Source organism: Anser cygnoides, chromosome Z (genome assembly GCF_040182565.1).
Source record: "Anser cygnoides isolate HZ-2024a breed goose chromosome Z, Taihu_goose_T2T_genome, whole genome shotgun sequence".
Classification (NCBI taxonomy): Eukaryota; Metazoa; Chordata; class Aves; order Anseriformes; family Anatidae; genus Anser; species Anser cygnoides.
Window position 1 is genome coordinate 72,881,134 of NC_089912.1, and position 15,274 is coordinate 72,896,407.

A 15,274-nucleotide genomic window follows, 5' to 3' on the forward strand; every position below is an offset into this window, starting at 1 on the left:
GCTTGCCTACACATGAGATGTTACCTTCACACATTACTTTCAAGATACTTATTGTTCTAGGGAACTGTAATACATATTTCCTGTCAGAACTTTGAATTTTGATCTCCAAAAATGTCTCTGGTAGAACCACTTTTACTTTACAGGTTCTGATAATATTTAAAAGTATTGTAACCGAAAGAAAAATGAAATTCGGCATGGCCAGTCTGCATTTACAAAATACACAACTTTCAGAGCTAAATACGTGCAGTGCTGTATCTGTATGATCATGATTCATCTTCTCTGTCTTCCTCAGAGAAGTCACTGCCAAGTTTCACTGCTGGCAGTTTTGTAAAATAAAGAGATTTGAAATCAGTATGTGGTTGGCAATAACTACAGAAATAAGTTAAAAGATCCCAGTGTGTTATTTATTTTTAAAGTGTCTGGACAGTTTTCTTTCTCAAGTCAGTAGCACAGATCACCCTTTTTGTGTCTTGGGCTAGGCTTCTTCCAATTGCTGTTTCACAACTACAGTTTCACAACACTGAGGCAACAGACAAACTTGTCTGCCTTGGAGACAGTCATTGCTACCAGTTTACATTTCCTTTCAAATACTGCTGGAAAATTAGGGTACAGGGGGGTTGCTACAAAAATACTTGTTAGTATCATTAGTGTTTAGTTAGAGATGAGACTAAACCTTTGACTGTATTGCAAGAATTTTGTATGAAGCATCATGGATAAATCTTGATTCTGCTTCAAATGTCTCACCATTTTTTAGCAAGTACAGCAAACTTGGGTTTAGCCACTTCGTGGGAGGCTGACAGGGTAGCTCAGGTAATGAGGACAAGCTTAGCTGACAGTGGGCATATCATTAAGTTGAAATCTCAAAGAAAGACAGACACTGCTGCAAAACACATATCCTCTGCCTGGTGTATCTGCCCTGCCAAGGGGCTGCGTTTTCCTCATGGCTTCCTGGAGTAAAAGAATGGCTGCTGTGCTGTGCTGTGGTACTGGTGTCACAGGCTTGCAGTGGGAGGTGACTTGGGATGTCTGTTGCTGTCAGTATATTTATAGAAAAGACTTGCCCATCCTTTGCCTGTGCCCTGCTGCGCTGTGCTGGCCCATATGGTCCTGCTTCTCTTAAGGACAGAGGATTTCCTGTCTCCTCAAAGCAGGCAGGTACGGTGATCTGTCTGCAGACACTAAATTGGCTGTTTTCTCATTCCTTTTGTTTACAAACGGTAGCATTTAAAGTCACAAATATGAACAGAATTGTGGTGACAGTCATCTGTATTGCCGTCTTCAAGGTCTTTGATGTTGCAGTCCCAGATAAATTAATTTCCTCTGTGCATCATGTCTTCAAGTCAGTAAGACTTTGAACTATATTTAAATACATGTAGTCACAGAATTTATTTACGTGGTTCAGATGACGGGGAAGAAATGCTTCTGGTTTTGAAGGCTCTTCCACTGTTCTATTGCATATATGATATGCTTGTATGCGACTGGTTCATAAAATCCAAGCAAATTCTGATTCTGTTTCTTACCCCTGTTTACTGGTTCTTGTGGCAGGGTAGAAGGAGGCTTAGAAGAGGCTTGGAGAGAAATGAGAGTGACGACTCCGTTTGTCCCGCAGCTCTCTTGCAGGATAAGCTGGGCTGGGTCCAGCCCTTCTGCCAGCCTGCGTTGGCTCATTTCTCTTCCGAGGCAAGGGACCTGGCTACTTAACATGCTCCATGCCAGCACACCCTGCTCTCAGCTGCCTTCAAACCCTGCCCATCCAAATTTTCCTAGCAAGGCAGCCACAGCAGGCAGAGCTGGGTGTCAACATTTGTAGGGACAGTCTGGACCGTTTGCCCTGGAGAGCGTATTGGTGTGGGGTGAGGAAGGTTATACAGAACGACCAGAAAAATCAGAGGTCCCCCAGGCCCCATCCCAATGGTTTCCTACTGGGCTCCACTGGGGCTTAGTTGTGCCAGGGTCTCCTGTATTTGCTGTCCTTTGCACACACATGCTGTGGACAGCAATGAGGTTTTCACTGGGAAGATCTGCAGAGGATGGGAATGCTTGTAGAACCCATCTGACAGGTGACGTTATTACGGTTGGGACAGCAAGGCAGATCTTCCTGTAGATAGCAATGACTGAGTACATATATAGGCAATAAATAGACCAAAAGTCATTGTTGTATTAGAGTCGGGCTGTGGCTGTACATCAGGACCTTGTCAAGAGATAATGCAGCTTTAAAGGTTATCAGCCAATGCCCCTTGTTGCTGCCTCCTGGGCCAGAAGCAGCTGTCTCCTCTGTTGTGCCAGTAGCTGTAGCTGTGGCTGTTCCTTAAATTCAATGTGCTTACAATCTGACTCAAAAAAATATCAAACAAACAAAAAGAGTGACCTTTAAGAAAGGTTTTGATTCACCAGGGGAAATAGCATACCTCAGGATAGCTGACAAGGCACTTTGACAATTTTCTTGGCCCACTCCCCAGCTGTAGGGATGGCTGAGATGCACATGAACGAGCTGCTGAAACAGTGCAGTATACAGCAAGATTTGAAGGTAGATGCCACTTTGTAATCTGCAGTTCTTGGGCAGCTGACCTGTGAGCAGCTCAGCAATCCTTGTCTGGAGAGCAGCGGCTTGAGTTGCCATCCTCAGCCATGCCTCATCTGCTTGGGAATGAGCACTCTTGGCAGAGGTTGCTGGGATTTTAAGCAGGGTCATTGCATAACTTCAACTTAACCAAGCCATAGAAGGGACAGAATAGGCACAACTGTGGGGACAGAAACTTTTGGGATGCTGAGACCAAGCTGCTGGGCTCAGACATTTGGTAATGTCTTGAACAGATCTGCTCCCAACAGATTAGTCATGTGCAATGGGAATCCAGTTTGGACACAGCGATAACCCAGATCAGAGTGCAGGATATGAGTATGATACAGCTTGTGATTCAGAAAGCTAAAAAAGGAGAATATATGTATTCTCCAGTGCCAATGTTTGGAGGTTTATTCTTCCAAAACTTTCTGGATTTTATGCAGTGGAAAAACAAAACAAACAAACAAAAAAAACAACCACCACTGTGCATGGAAAAGAAACAAACACAAAAACAAGAACAAAACAACACAAACTAACTAAATAACTAAGTAAAAGACACTAATAAGAAACATAAGTTTCTTAAATTTAAAATGAAAAAAAAATAGCTTTCTTCATGGACCAACACTTAAGGAAAAGTTAAATGTGAACAGTTATAAATCCATGGCCTATTCCTGCAAATACTTATTTGTGGTAAGTCCTTCCTCGCGTATATCTGCATTTCCTGTACTGCATTCTTCTTTAAATATACATTGTCACAAAGCCTGCACTTCCTTATCCCTTCCGAAATAATTTCAAAATATTTTTCAGATATATCAAGCCATGTCAAATTCATGAGCTGACAGCTTCTAAAGTGTTCTTCCTTTGAGGTTACTATGTGCAGTTACTTAAAAAGATTAAATATTATTTTTGTAGTGACAAAAAGTCTTTGACTTACAGTCTTGAAAAAATGCATAATATGTATCTGTTGCTATGTATATCATTTTATTTTTCAGCACAAAAATCCCAGAATTTTCAATATGTCTTAGCATCTTGTTACTTTTTTATGTCTGAGGTGATGACTTCTAGAACTGTAAAATAACCACAATGAATCCATGCTTAAGGAGAATTCCGAAGTATGCATGTTAAAGTTGTCTGCTCCTAACTTTTTGTTGATGCACACATATTTCTTCTAGTAAGATATTTTTCTGTGAATGAGCTTATCAGGAGACACTGAATAAATACCATTGGCTTTCACTCTAAGCAAAATAACTTTAATAGCTTTGATAAATGTCCATCCTAATTTGGATTTATTTTTGCTCCAACAACTGTTCATCATGCTGAGTAACTGCTCTGGGAAAACTGAGCAATACATAAAGATTGGTTGCAGTTGTATGGAGATAGATAGACATGTTTGAAACTGAGTATATTTTAGGTGCTTCCAAATAAGCACCTCATCTGGTTTAAAATGATTTTGCCCAAAGGTTACTGCTGTGGTCAGAGTAAAAAATCCCTGTGACTTAAAGGGAGCCAAGACTTCACTTGTCTGTAAGTGATCTCCAGAATCTTGTGAACGTGACAAGTAACAGACCTGAGCAAAGGTATTCCACCTGCAAAACGATTTTCTCATTTCAAAATTGGGCTCACTTTTGAATTTGATTTTTTTTTTTTCACACTTCACATGAAAAATCTGAGCAAAAATTCACCTGAAATCAACACAAGTATTTTGTGTGGATGAGATGTTTCATTTCAGGTTTAATTGCTGTGTGATTAATTTACATATTATAATATAAAATAAATAACTTAAAATACACAGGAAAAATAATTTAGAAGACAGAACAGGACATTTACACCTTATCAGAATCCTTAAAGGCCTCCTTTACTCAAATGAAATTCAGACAAAAAACCGTGCCAAACACCGTTTTGGATGTGATTAGACTTCCGGTTAGAAAATGGTTCCCTTAACTCTTTCTGCTGGCTCTAACTAGCAGTAATGCATGGTACATATGTAAAAATGGTGTGGTAGCTTCATGTTAGCTATGCCCCACATAGCATATAACATGGATGTTATATCTTCTTTTGTTCTCGCTTTTTCCCTAGGACCAAAAAAAAGTAACTGTCTTCCCAGTTCCAGTAAGGTATTGATGATAAAATGAGACTGTGGTTCCTTACCCATCTTAGTCTCCTTCTGGCAACTTGGTAGCCTTTAAATGTACTAGACAAAGGGTAGGACAAAGAAAACGGTTACAGATCACCGTGCCTGTGCTGATCTTCAATTTTCCCACATTTTTTTTTTCCCAAGGGGAAATAAGAATACCAGAATCCAGAAAAGGATGAAGTATTATTTGTAACAAGAACTCAGAAGAACTCAACCTGTTCATCTGTAAAACTGTGCTAATGACCGTGACCTATTCATAAATTGCTTCAGCATGTCCTTCTGTATAATATTGGCGTTAGCTAATCCTGCCCTCACCCCCAGAAAAAAAAAAAAAGACACTGAATATTATTTCTCCTACTATAACAGACAGTATACTGTAACAAATCAAGCATTTCTATTTTTCTTAGATCATGACTTTTACTAACTTGGCAGTTATGCAAGATCATCCATTCTCAGGCTTTTTCAGATGTTACAAGCCAACCCAAATGCAAGACCCATTGCATTCACACCAAGTATAAAATTGCAGGACTGCTGAACTGTTGTTTGGAAGGACTCTCTTGAGGTTATCTAGTCCAACCTCCTGCTCAGAGCAGGACTATTGCCAGCATTAAATCAGGTCAGCTATGGTGCTGTCTAACTGAGCCTTGGGAACCTCCAAGGATGGAGATTTCGCTGCACCCCTGTATTCTGTTCCAGTGACAGAGGAAGATGGTTTAGCATAAAACAAATAAAAAAACAAGCAACAAAAAAACCACCCTGCTAGCAGTCCAGTACCTGATAGCTCAGTGTTAGTACAGCCTCACTGAAAATGTAAGCTAAATTTATCTCTGCATCCTGAAGGCAGGATGGAAAGTGGGGTGATGTTTCTATACTTGCTATGCGATCAATCATTTTTATTGGTTTTTGTTAAATGTGTTGTGTGCTCTTACTTTGGCTTATTTCTATTCTGCTATAGTGCTATATTTTGGCTGCTGGATGGTATATTGATCATTTGAACGAAACTTTGGGTTGAATTTCCTATGGCCTTAATGCAATGGGGGAGAGAGCCTCCAGGCATTTTACAGATGCTTCCAATACCAATTTCACTGGCAAAAAGTAAGTTCTTAGAGATGGAGACTCTATTAGAAGCTATCATTGTATAAAAACATTTAAAAGTGAATCAAATAAAACTTTTTTTTTCTTTTTTTCTCTGAGTTGATTCTGATTACTCTGTAATCAGTATAAATCACTGGTACATCATTACAAGGTTAGAAGAAATGTGATCCTCAAAGCACATCCACAGCAGGACAACTTGGAAAACCCATGCGGCTTTGTGGCTGAAACACTGAATTGGGCAGACACAGGTTTTTATTCCCAGCTTTCTACTTGCCCACAGTAGGCAAACAATTTCATCTGTTCTCCATCTGTGAAACAGAGTAAATGGCAGTGACCTACTTTATAAAATGCTGAGATCTATTGATGAAAAAAAAAAAAAATAAACGAGAGACTTTGATGATACTAAATGAAAGTGTTTTTTTTATTTTTTTTACTTCCTTTTTTTTTTTTTTTTTTCCCTTGGGAATTACTCAGTGATGCTCTGAGTGTTCATACAAGACATTGCTCTGATTTAAAAATCCTTTAGAAGCCAATTCAGTTAAATCAGTACAACTTCTGTGGTACAGGCAAAACCAAAGCAAAAGCCTGAAGCAATAAGTACAGGGGAAAGGGAATGTATTTGTAGATAGGTCAGGCAGTGCAAAGCAAAATTATCTGAAGCAAGCACTTCAGTCACAACCAGTTCTCACTGGCTTTGACCACCTCTCAGTTTAATGTGGGATCATTCTATATAAGTGACTGTAATGGCAAAAGAGATCCATTTTTTTCACCTGAAGTTCACCCATGTGTCATCCTGTGCAGCAATATAAACCATATTTGCAACTTTCAATAGATTGTGCAGGAGGACAAATAAAAAGAACTAAGGAACAACCTGTGCCAGACATGGACTTCCTAGTATATTTTAAAGTGGGGATGATTCATTTTGGCAGCAGTCCAAAGCCTGGGGGGGAACTCAGCCTGAAGGATAGATGGTGTTGTCGCTGTCATCCTTCCTCATAGTTTTGTCTGGAACAGCTTAAGAGCCTTTTCAGCAGCGCATGCTGAATCAACTCATTCTTGGCCAGCTCAGTTTGCTTTTTGCTGAGCCCAGTGCCAACAAAGAGGAGGGTGTGACCACCGCAGCCTCTTTATTCTGCAGACTTCCTGCTCCCTTTGTCATGGTTTCTACTACCTGGACCCAGTGAAAATTCAACTCTCTCCATTTTCCAATGTCTATTGTGACTGGAGTTGCAGTTTCTGTGGATGTTCCCAAAGTGCAAAAAAGCTATGTGATTCACTGTGACATGGTCACAAAACTCCTTCTCTAATCATGTTATCAAAAATTATTAAGGCTAAAAAATATTAATGTCTTTCTTTTCTGACTGTAACAAGAACAGGAGGAAAGTAAAGTAGAACACAATGGCCTGGATGAATTAATGCAATCCTGGATGATTTTCTATTAATTTTAAGGGGAAGAGCATGGGCTTGCAACAAAGAGAGTTGAACATATTCTGCATTAGATGAGTTTGTAAGGATTCCAGTAAGATTATTCAAATGCTTGAATCCAAGAGAAACAGTGTCTAGCCAACCTATCTTGACTGCAATCAATGGCATTTCAACTAAGAAGCACTGAACAAAACGTTAGATCTTTCTCTTCAAAATACTTATTGCTGAGGCAAAGAGGCAGCCCAAGCCATGACATGGAAGCCCCATGATTCGATCATTTCTCCAAGAGGAGATGTGCTTGTGCCTGATAACTAGAGCAGATGGTCTCGTCCTATATCCAGCTTAGGCCATGAGTTTTCTGTGTGATGGCAAGTTGTTACGCTCAATTGTGCTTTAAAAAGTACTGTCATCCACATAAAGTTTGGATGTTCAAAGAATGGCAGTGTAAAAGTTGCAGGTCAACCTTACCAGTTTTCCTCAAAATGAACAATTTGGTTAAGTAGATAGACATCCACACCAACATTAATGCAAAATGCCACATGCTGTCCATTAGACACATGGTGCAAAACACAGTATTTTGATTTTATCTTTGCCTGATTAGGAAAAATACCTTTAATTTTTTTAAGAGGTTCTTTCAAACTTGAACTTCTTACAGGGATGAGATCCAGAACCCGTAATTTTGGGGTCCAGGCAATAGAGGGCTTTGGGAACATGTTGCTTTCCTGAGCCCTGAGATGGACTCAGGAACCTTAGCAGGGAAGGTAACATCCTTCCCCAGGCACCAGACCACAACTGGTGCCCTACAAAAGCTTAGCTGAAGATTGCAGTGCTAAGGAGAAGTGGGCAGATTTTGTCTCTTCTCTGCAATTTCAAAACTTCCTCTTTCCTCTTCTAGACCAACGAACGCCAAAATAAATCATATAGTAAGCTTGGGCTTACTACCAAAATTTTCATTCATACTTTCCCATCTTCTGCAGCTAGACTAGAATGTGAGACATCAGTGGAATTCAGACCTACGACCTTCTGAACATTCACAACAAACCCGCTTTGAAAGCATCATACACTTCAGTCTCAGGACAGCTTTTGTTGTCTTTGGTGCGGTACCATTACTAAAATAAGGTGGTAGGAATGTCTTTCCATGTACCAACACAGACAACAAACACCCTCAACATAGTTCTGTAACATGCATCTGACATCAAATCTACTTTTGGCTACGGTTTTAAACAAATTAATGGCTTGTAAAGGTAGTCTAAGTCTCACATATGAACCCTTATTATGCCAAATAGCAGCTATTTATCTCATGCCTTGTTGGGGGCAAGGGAAATAGAAATGTTTGCTTTTCATAGCTGCAACTTTGGCTTTCATGACATCATCAAAATGCATTGGAATTTATCTTCTCTTCTTTCAGAACTTTAAAAAAAGAGGGAAGGAGGAAGGAGACAGGAGTTTATGTTACGTGCCTTTCTAATATGCTGTCATTAGCAACAGTTTTAAAATGAAAAGTAAGACCTAAAGATAATTTTCAGGAAAAAAATATGCAAAGATTTTTGCTTTTATTGACCAATTAACAGACCTGCTCACACAAGTTAGAGGAATACCTTTGTTTTATGTTAGAGATAAATGAGTTGCTTTAACCACTCATTTTAGGAGAAATGCTGGATTTAAAAAGTAAGATTTTTGTCTTTCTACAGGTACTACAAATTGGCCACATTCTTCCTTCAAAATTTTTCAGAAGTGATAATTTTCTTCAATTTCCTTCAAAGACTGGATAGATTAGGATGATGAAAAGATGTGCTGTGATGTTCTTTAATTTTTAGGCTCTGGTATAGCACTTTACTCACAACTCAAATCTTTTAAAATTTAAATGGGAAGCTTCTGGTGGACACACAGTTTGCTACAGAAATATATACCTGACTGTTGTCTTGAAGCTGAAGATTCCTCAAACCCCAAAACCAAAGCTGAGCATTGAAAATCTCAGGAGATTTTTGGCAATGAGGAAAAGAATAGGGACTCTACTACTCAGGGAGAGGAATGTCTACTGATTAATGATGCAGTCGATGACTATCTATTAAAATCTGATCCGTAGAATAAAAGAATAAAGGAACCATTAAACAGAACTATGAGGCTGTTCTAATATATGAAGATAAAAGTATCTTTTCTTAGGATTTAAGTACATTTTTTTATGGCTCAAGGTCTTTAATGTCTCCCTGTAGCTTAACTAACGGAGAACTGAGCTTTCCTGATACTTAAAATAAAATATTGCCGCAATTGTATGTGGGTTCTTTCACTGGATTAAAACCAAATAAGTCTGAATTCACTGAAAAAAAAAGGGGGGGGGGGCGAGAAGGAGTATATACTGCCACAATTCATAGTAAACATAGAGAGCTATAATATGTAAAGGAAATTGGGAATAAATCAGGAAGTTTTAGTTTCAGGAAGTTGAAAATAAAAGGAGGCATTATTTTCTTTTTTTAGCTTCTTCATCCCATGTTTTACTTTTACATTTATTATCTTTCCATAATTAAAATACACATGGTATGATCCACAGGGTGCAAGAAGTTATTTGAAAATGGCCTCCAGTAGTTCTTACTGTAGACTGAAAGGTACGTTACCACCCTAAGAAGGATCCTTTGTTCTGGTTAAATAAAGCAAACAAAAATAATCTCACAACTTCTGTGCCTAATATCTATATGTCAATACAAGTTCTTATCTTGGATATAAATTAAAAGATTGTTCTTTTTAACATAAAGCAGATAGTTCACACAGCTTTATGATTAAGATGTTAAAGACTACCTAATGAAGCTAATATAATGAAATTGGCGTTAACATCTGTAAATAAAACCACCTCCAAATCTTGTGTCATGGATGAGAAGCTAGGAGTGGCAGCTCAGTTGTGTTCATTTGCTAACAAAACTCAAGGGAAAATAGCGACATATTAACACTTGCAGTGTTAATACTGTGCATGATAAACTCAATTAAGGCACTGTTATTGAAAAGCTGTTACACAACTCACAGAAAGTGGTTTACATGGTCAATATATTCAACAGCAGGCGGTCAGCTATGTTCTTGAGACTTGTACGCTTTTGTTCAAAATTTGAAGTTTTGGCCTAAACCACAAAGAAAGAGGCAGATAGGTAATCTGTCAAAATAAATGATGTATCCTACCTCATCAAGAGCTATATTAATGCTCTCCCCCAAATCCACACAAACAGCGTCTTCTAGGTCATTCTTAGATTTTCAAGGCTTTTCAGAGAGAAAACACAGAGCAAGTAAAGTCAGCTCAGTTTCATACCCTGACAATGTTTCTAGGTTTAATCAGCTAGGTGAAATGAAACCATAAGCATTAAAATTGCTAAGTATATATAATATATAAAATCTATTAGAGAAGAAGCACATATGTATTATACATATATTTACAGTATATGCACAAATTTATATTACATGCAAATTAACTTTGTGGATGTCAAAGATGATCATCTAGTACATCTATTTTCTGTGATTTCAGTATCTAACAGAAGGAAGGTAAGTATGTAGAAACCAGTGGATTTATTTACTTATGATTTATTGATAGGTGAGATTCATTAGTCTCTACAAACATCATAAAAATGTAAATGAACTGGGTGCAACAAAGGAAGCTATGGTATAGGGCTGTAAGAGCTCTATGAATGATAAATGAACCCCAGGAACAGCAAACAAATTCAAGAAGTAAGTTTATACTGTGGAATACATAGCATATTTTTTGTAAAATCTTTTTAGCAATAAAACAGATCTCATGTCCACATCATCTTTGACTTTAAAGGGTGTTTAATATAGACAGTAGCTTGGGACTCCTTGATCAAGCAGTTCTGGAAGCACTGCTCTCAGGGATTGCCACTTGCACACAAGCAAGAAAGTAGTGTTGGTCTTACTGTAACTGCTAGAGGGAAAAACTTACTTAAGAGCTTATGAAAAATACTAAATGACCTTTTCTAAAAGGTGGCTATAATAAAGATTTGGCTGTTTAGACATAAAAGATCCCGTAACTAATTTAAGGTCTGTAGACTCCTTGCCACCATTACAGCAAAAAGAAATTTGATTTATTTCCGCCTTGGTGCCAGAAAATTGACGGGCTTGTCATGAAGGGATCATATGATGAACCAGGCACTAATGTCACTGCTGAGTTTTGTTGTTCCCTCTGACAGCTGTGAGGGCCTTGGCAAAGTGTGCTTGCTGGATTTATGAAGAGGAACAGCACTGCCACCACTGCTAGCCGTCATGAATGAAAGCATACAGACAGCATTACTAGAGGGGCCGGGTGGAATGAACAGAAATAAAAAGGCAGGAGAAAATGTGCCAGGCACGATGCCATTCCTGTACCCAGAAATGATTATTCAGTTATGCCCTGGCTCTGGAGAAAGCAAGCAGGGTACTCTATGGAGGGTGTTCTTGCCAGTTCCTTCCCTGTCTGGTCATTATTAAGGGAGGCAATTATCCAGAGAGGCAGCTGTCAAGCTGTGTCCCTCTAGTCTGCCTTCTTCTACAGGATCCTCATACAGCTTGTGTGGCATGTGCTGAATATACCCATCATGCAAGACTGTTGGTTCACAGCCCACAGCCATGCTGTGACACACCAAGAAAACTTGGCCTCACTTCTGTGTTTGCTGTTGGTTGGATGTTTATGCTGTTGTCATGTTACTGTCGTCCAGTAACTGCAGTTTATTGTTGGTACTGTCTGATTTGCTGCTGAAAGAGTAGCAGGCAAAGCAAAAGAATAACTGCAGGGTCCTCTCTGGTGTGAATGAGGAAGTGGTCCTTCTTCCATCCTGACCTTTCTTGCTCCCTTTCAATAGGTACCCATATTGACCTTAGAGACAAAAATATCATTAAAACTCTTGCATTTGTTCTGTAATAATTTGGAAAAATGTAGCTTCCAACACGGGACAGCTTCTACGGTGTATTAACAGCTGTGCTTATTCCCTGTGCCTTTGCCTCACAGAACAGAATAAGTGCCTAAACTGAAAGGGATGTGACCACCAGTAGTAGCTTTAGAGTTAGGGAAAATGAAGCTATTGCTAGAATCCATAGTCTGAAATAATGCAGTTGTTTTCCACGGGAGAGGGAACTGATAGTGGTGCTTAAAACAGATGTAAGTGCTGATCAGGGTGAGAGCTAGGCTGTCAATTCAGTAGTCTGGAAGAATATAAGAAAAAGAGCTGATGGCTGCAATAATTTTGGTAGCTGTTCCCAACTGTTGTACGAGAAGAGGTTTAACAGGTCTTGCCTACTTCATTGTACACTTCCTGTAAGCAAGGGATCACCTGGAAGCTCAATAATATCAAATCCATCAGCCTTTTGTCACGCCTGAGGCAAGGAAATATTTTAGCCCGTTACAGCTGGGAAAATTTGGGCCATTAAAGGACGGTGACTTATTTGAGGTCAGAAAAATCCTCTATAGCACAGCCAGTAAGAATATCCAAGTCAGATGTCAAATTATTAATACTATAAAAAATATCTGAGATGACAAATAGAACTGATTTTAGTAGTTTACGCAAAATGTACTAAATAGCAAGAAAAAAGTTTAAGGCAGCGGATAGACTTTTGCTATACAAGGACTGTAGTCTAGCTTTGTTCCATTTCTTGTCTGTCTGTCATACTTAGATTGCGAACTCTTTAGGAACAGTTCATCTCTTTACTTTGGATCACATAGTGCCTAGACCGAAACGTTTGCCAGTTCATGACTAGGCCGTAGAATCACATAAGGGTTTGGGTTAGAAGGGACCTTAAAGATCACGCAGTTCCAACCCACTGCCATGGGCAGGGATACCTCCCACTAGAAGGTGCAGTAGACGCTACAGCCAGAGAACTGGCAACTCTGGCGAACATGGCTAGACAGTATAGGACTGTTAGAAGAAATATTAATTCTCATTCAGAAACAGAGAACTGTCCCTTGGCAGAAAAGGGAGGTTGTATATACAGCAATTTTCTTATATAATGTGTTCGATACCTAGGTCAAGATGTAATCTTACGTTTTGTGGACCCAAACTATATTTTTAACAGTTCAGTTGTGTGTGAGTGGAAATGTGAGGGAAGAAACCTTTAAATGCATTTTGCATAGAAATCAATGCTGAAATCGATAGGTAAACTAAAAAGAAAAATAAGTAACAGTAAGACTAGACATTCCCAGCATCTGAAATGAAGCCAGAAACATCCCTGTAACAGATTTTGTTTCTCCCCGGCTTTCTCTCTCTTGAAAAGTGATATAGCATCCTGATTTTCTTAAGCGGAATAGCTTCTAAAAGGCACACCTGTTACATTAGGAAGTGAGCATCAGCAAGATGGCAAAGCATTTCTAAAGGCAAGAGAGATGCCAGCATATTCTCAGCAGGTCTGTGGAAACACGAATGAAAAGAACCTCAGGCTCTATGTCCTCATTTAGTTGCTTGACTTCTCCATTACACAGAGGAATAAACAGGAAAGGATTATGGCTCAGGAGCAGGTCTGCTTTCCCTTTCTCACAATGGAAAGAATGAATGGAAGATCAAGGTGGGGATAAGTATTTCTACACAGAAGAATAAGGCAGGGAGAATCTAGTCTGTATATGGTATTATAGCACTTTTTGCATGTTTAGTCAAGACCAGAAGCTATGGACTGTGTAATCTCTCATATTTATTCTGTTTGTGGATGATGATGCCTACTTTATGTATTCAGAGGCATGGCAGATTCCTATCTCTAGCGTGTTGAAAATTGTTGGTTATTCATGACACTGTTACAGGTTTTATGCAACAAGGAAACTCCTTGGCTTGCAAAAACTTAGTGCGTTCCCAAACAGAACTTTCTTTGTGTACAACAGTTGATGTTCCAAATGTTGCACGATGCTAATTTGAGGCCAAAGGCTTCTGTTTCATAACAAACCCTGAGTGCTGCTACTTATGACTTAGGGGAAACTGGCCCACTGAAAACTGCTAAAAGTCTCATGTTACCCTCCACAACTGTATTCTAAATTGGAACCTTGGAACTCAGCACTGTGACAGACTGAGAAAGAATATGTGCAAGAGGTAACTCAATATCTTTCTGGGTTCTTTAGTAAGTTTTATGGTGGTTTGTTTTTGTTGTTTTGTTTTATTTTCTACAGTCAGGTCAACTCCTTCATTAAATGCAAAAAAAGGGTATTTTAGAGCAGATCACAAGAAAACACAGACCTCTGAATATTCAGTTAATGATTTCAGAATTTAGTACTTCTAACAAAGCACCTGACACACAGTATCTCTCTATTGTACATAAATCTGTGTTGCATACAGGCATAACATTATCTAGCATTCTGGAGTGTGGTATGGCAGGTGTCTTCTCATTTGCCACTGTGTTCCCCGAGTCAAGGCAGAGTGGAGAGACATCCATTCGAAACAATGGGACAAATATAAGTATCACAGCCAAACCTAATTTATTAGTTGGATTTTAGTCAAAAATCAGGGGATAAACAGCCCTTATAAGGCATGCCTTATATCAATACATAAATAGTGAGGTTTGCTTCTTACCCAAAAAGTAACTCAAAATCTTGCTAGTGCAGGCCTTACTCAGACGGCAAAGCCATGTCTTAAGACAAATGGTGACTGCATTTGTCTGCATGCAGGTGCCTCACACTACCCCTGGATTTCACATTTTGTCCTGTTTTTCTCAGCTGCTTTCCAGAAACCATTTCACCTCAGTGCACATGTACATTCCTCAGTACCCCAGTCCACTCTGACATTTTGCCTCAAATTTCCTGAGTTTCCTTCTCCTGTAGGCTTTGTTGGAGCCTTGGCACCTGGGAGAGCTGTGCCCTGTGATTCTGTCAGACCAAAGGATCTCCCAGATCTAGTTTTATTAGAGATTTGCTCTTTTGTTCTTCTCTCTATCCCTTGCTAACCAAGTGATTGCTATTCAAAGCTGCTATTCTCCATGTGACCTGCATTTAGTACATTTGTAAAGTTGTTTTATTTCTTTTCAGAATACTTCAAAAATGCAGTGTGTTTGTTTTTCTGTGAATGTGATTTCATGGCACAAAGGAATGTACAAAAAAGGTATAATTGTGCACTGTTGTTTTT

The 15,274-nt window shown here is 39.1% G+C and overlaps 1 long non-coding RNA gene across 3 annotated transcripts in view; it reads right to left on the reverse strand.

The window, feature by feature from the left end:
* The window catches only part of LOC106035656 (uncharacterized), a 44,150-nt gene that overhangs the window by 27,719 nt on the left and 1,157 nt on the right, over positions 1-15,274 (reverse strand). The window contains exons 2-3 of one of the 3 annotated variants that reach the window (XR_010827894.1): positions 10,380-10,457; positions 2,201-2,330 (exon numbers count right to left, since the gene is read on the reverse strand). This is a non-coding gene — a long non-coding RNA (uncharacterized lncRNA). Of the gene's footprint in view, positions 1-2,200; positions 4,147-10,379; positions 10,458-15,274 lie in introns of those variants that run through there. The other 2 variants (XR_007158622.2, XR_010827895.1) reach the window with 2 other exon arrangements.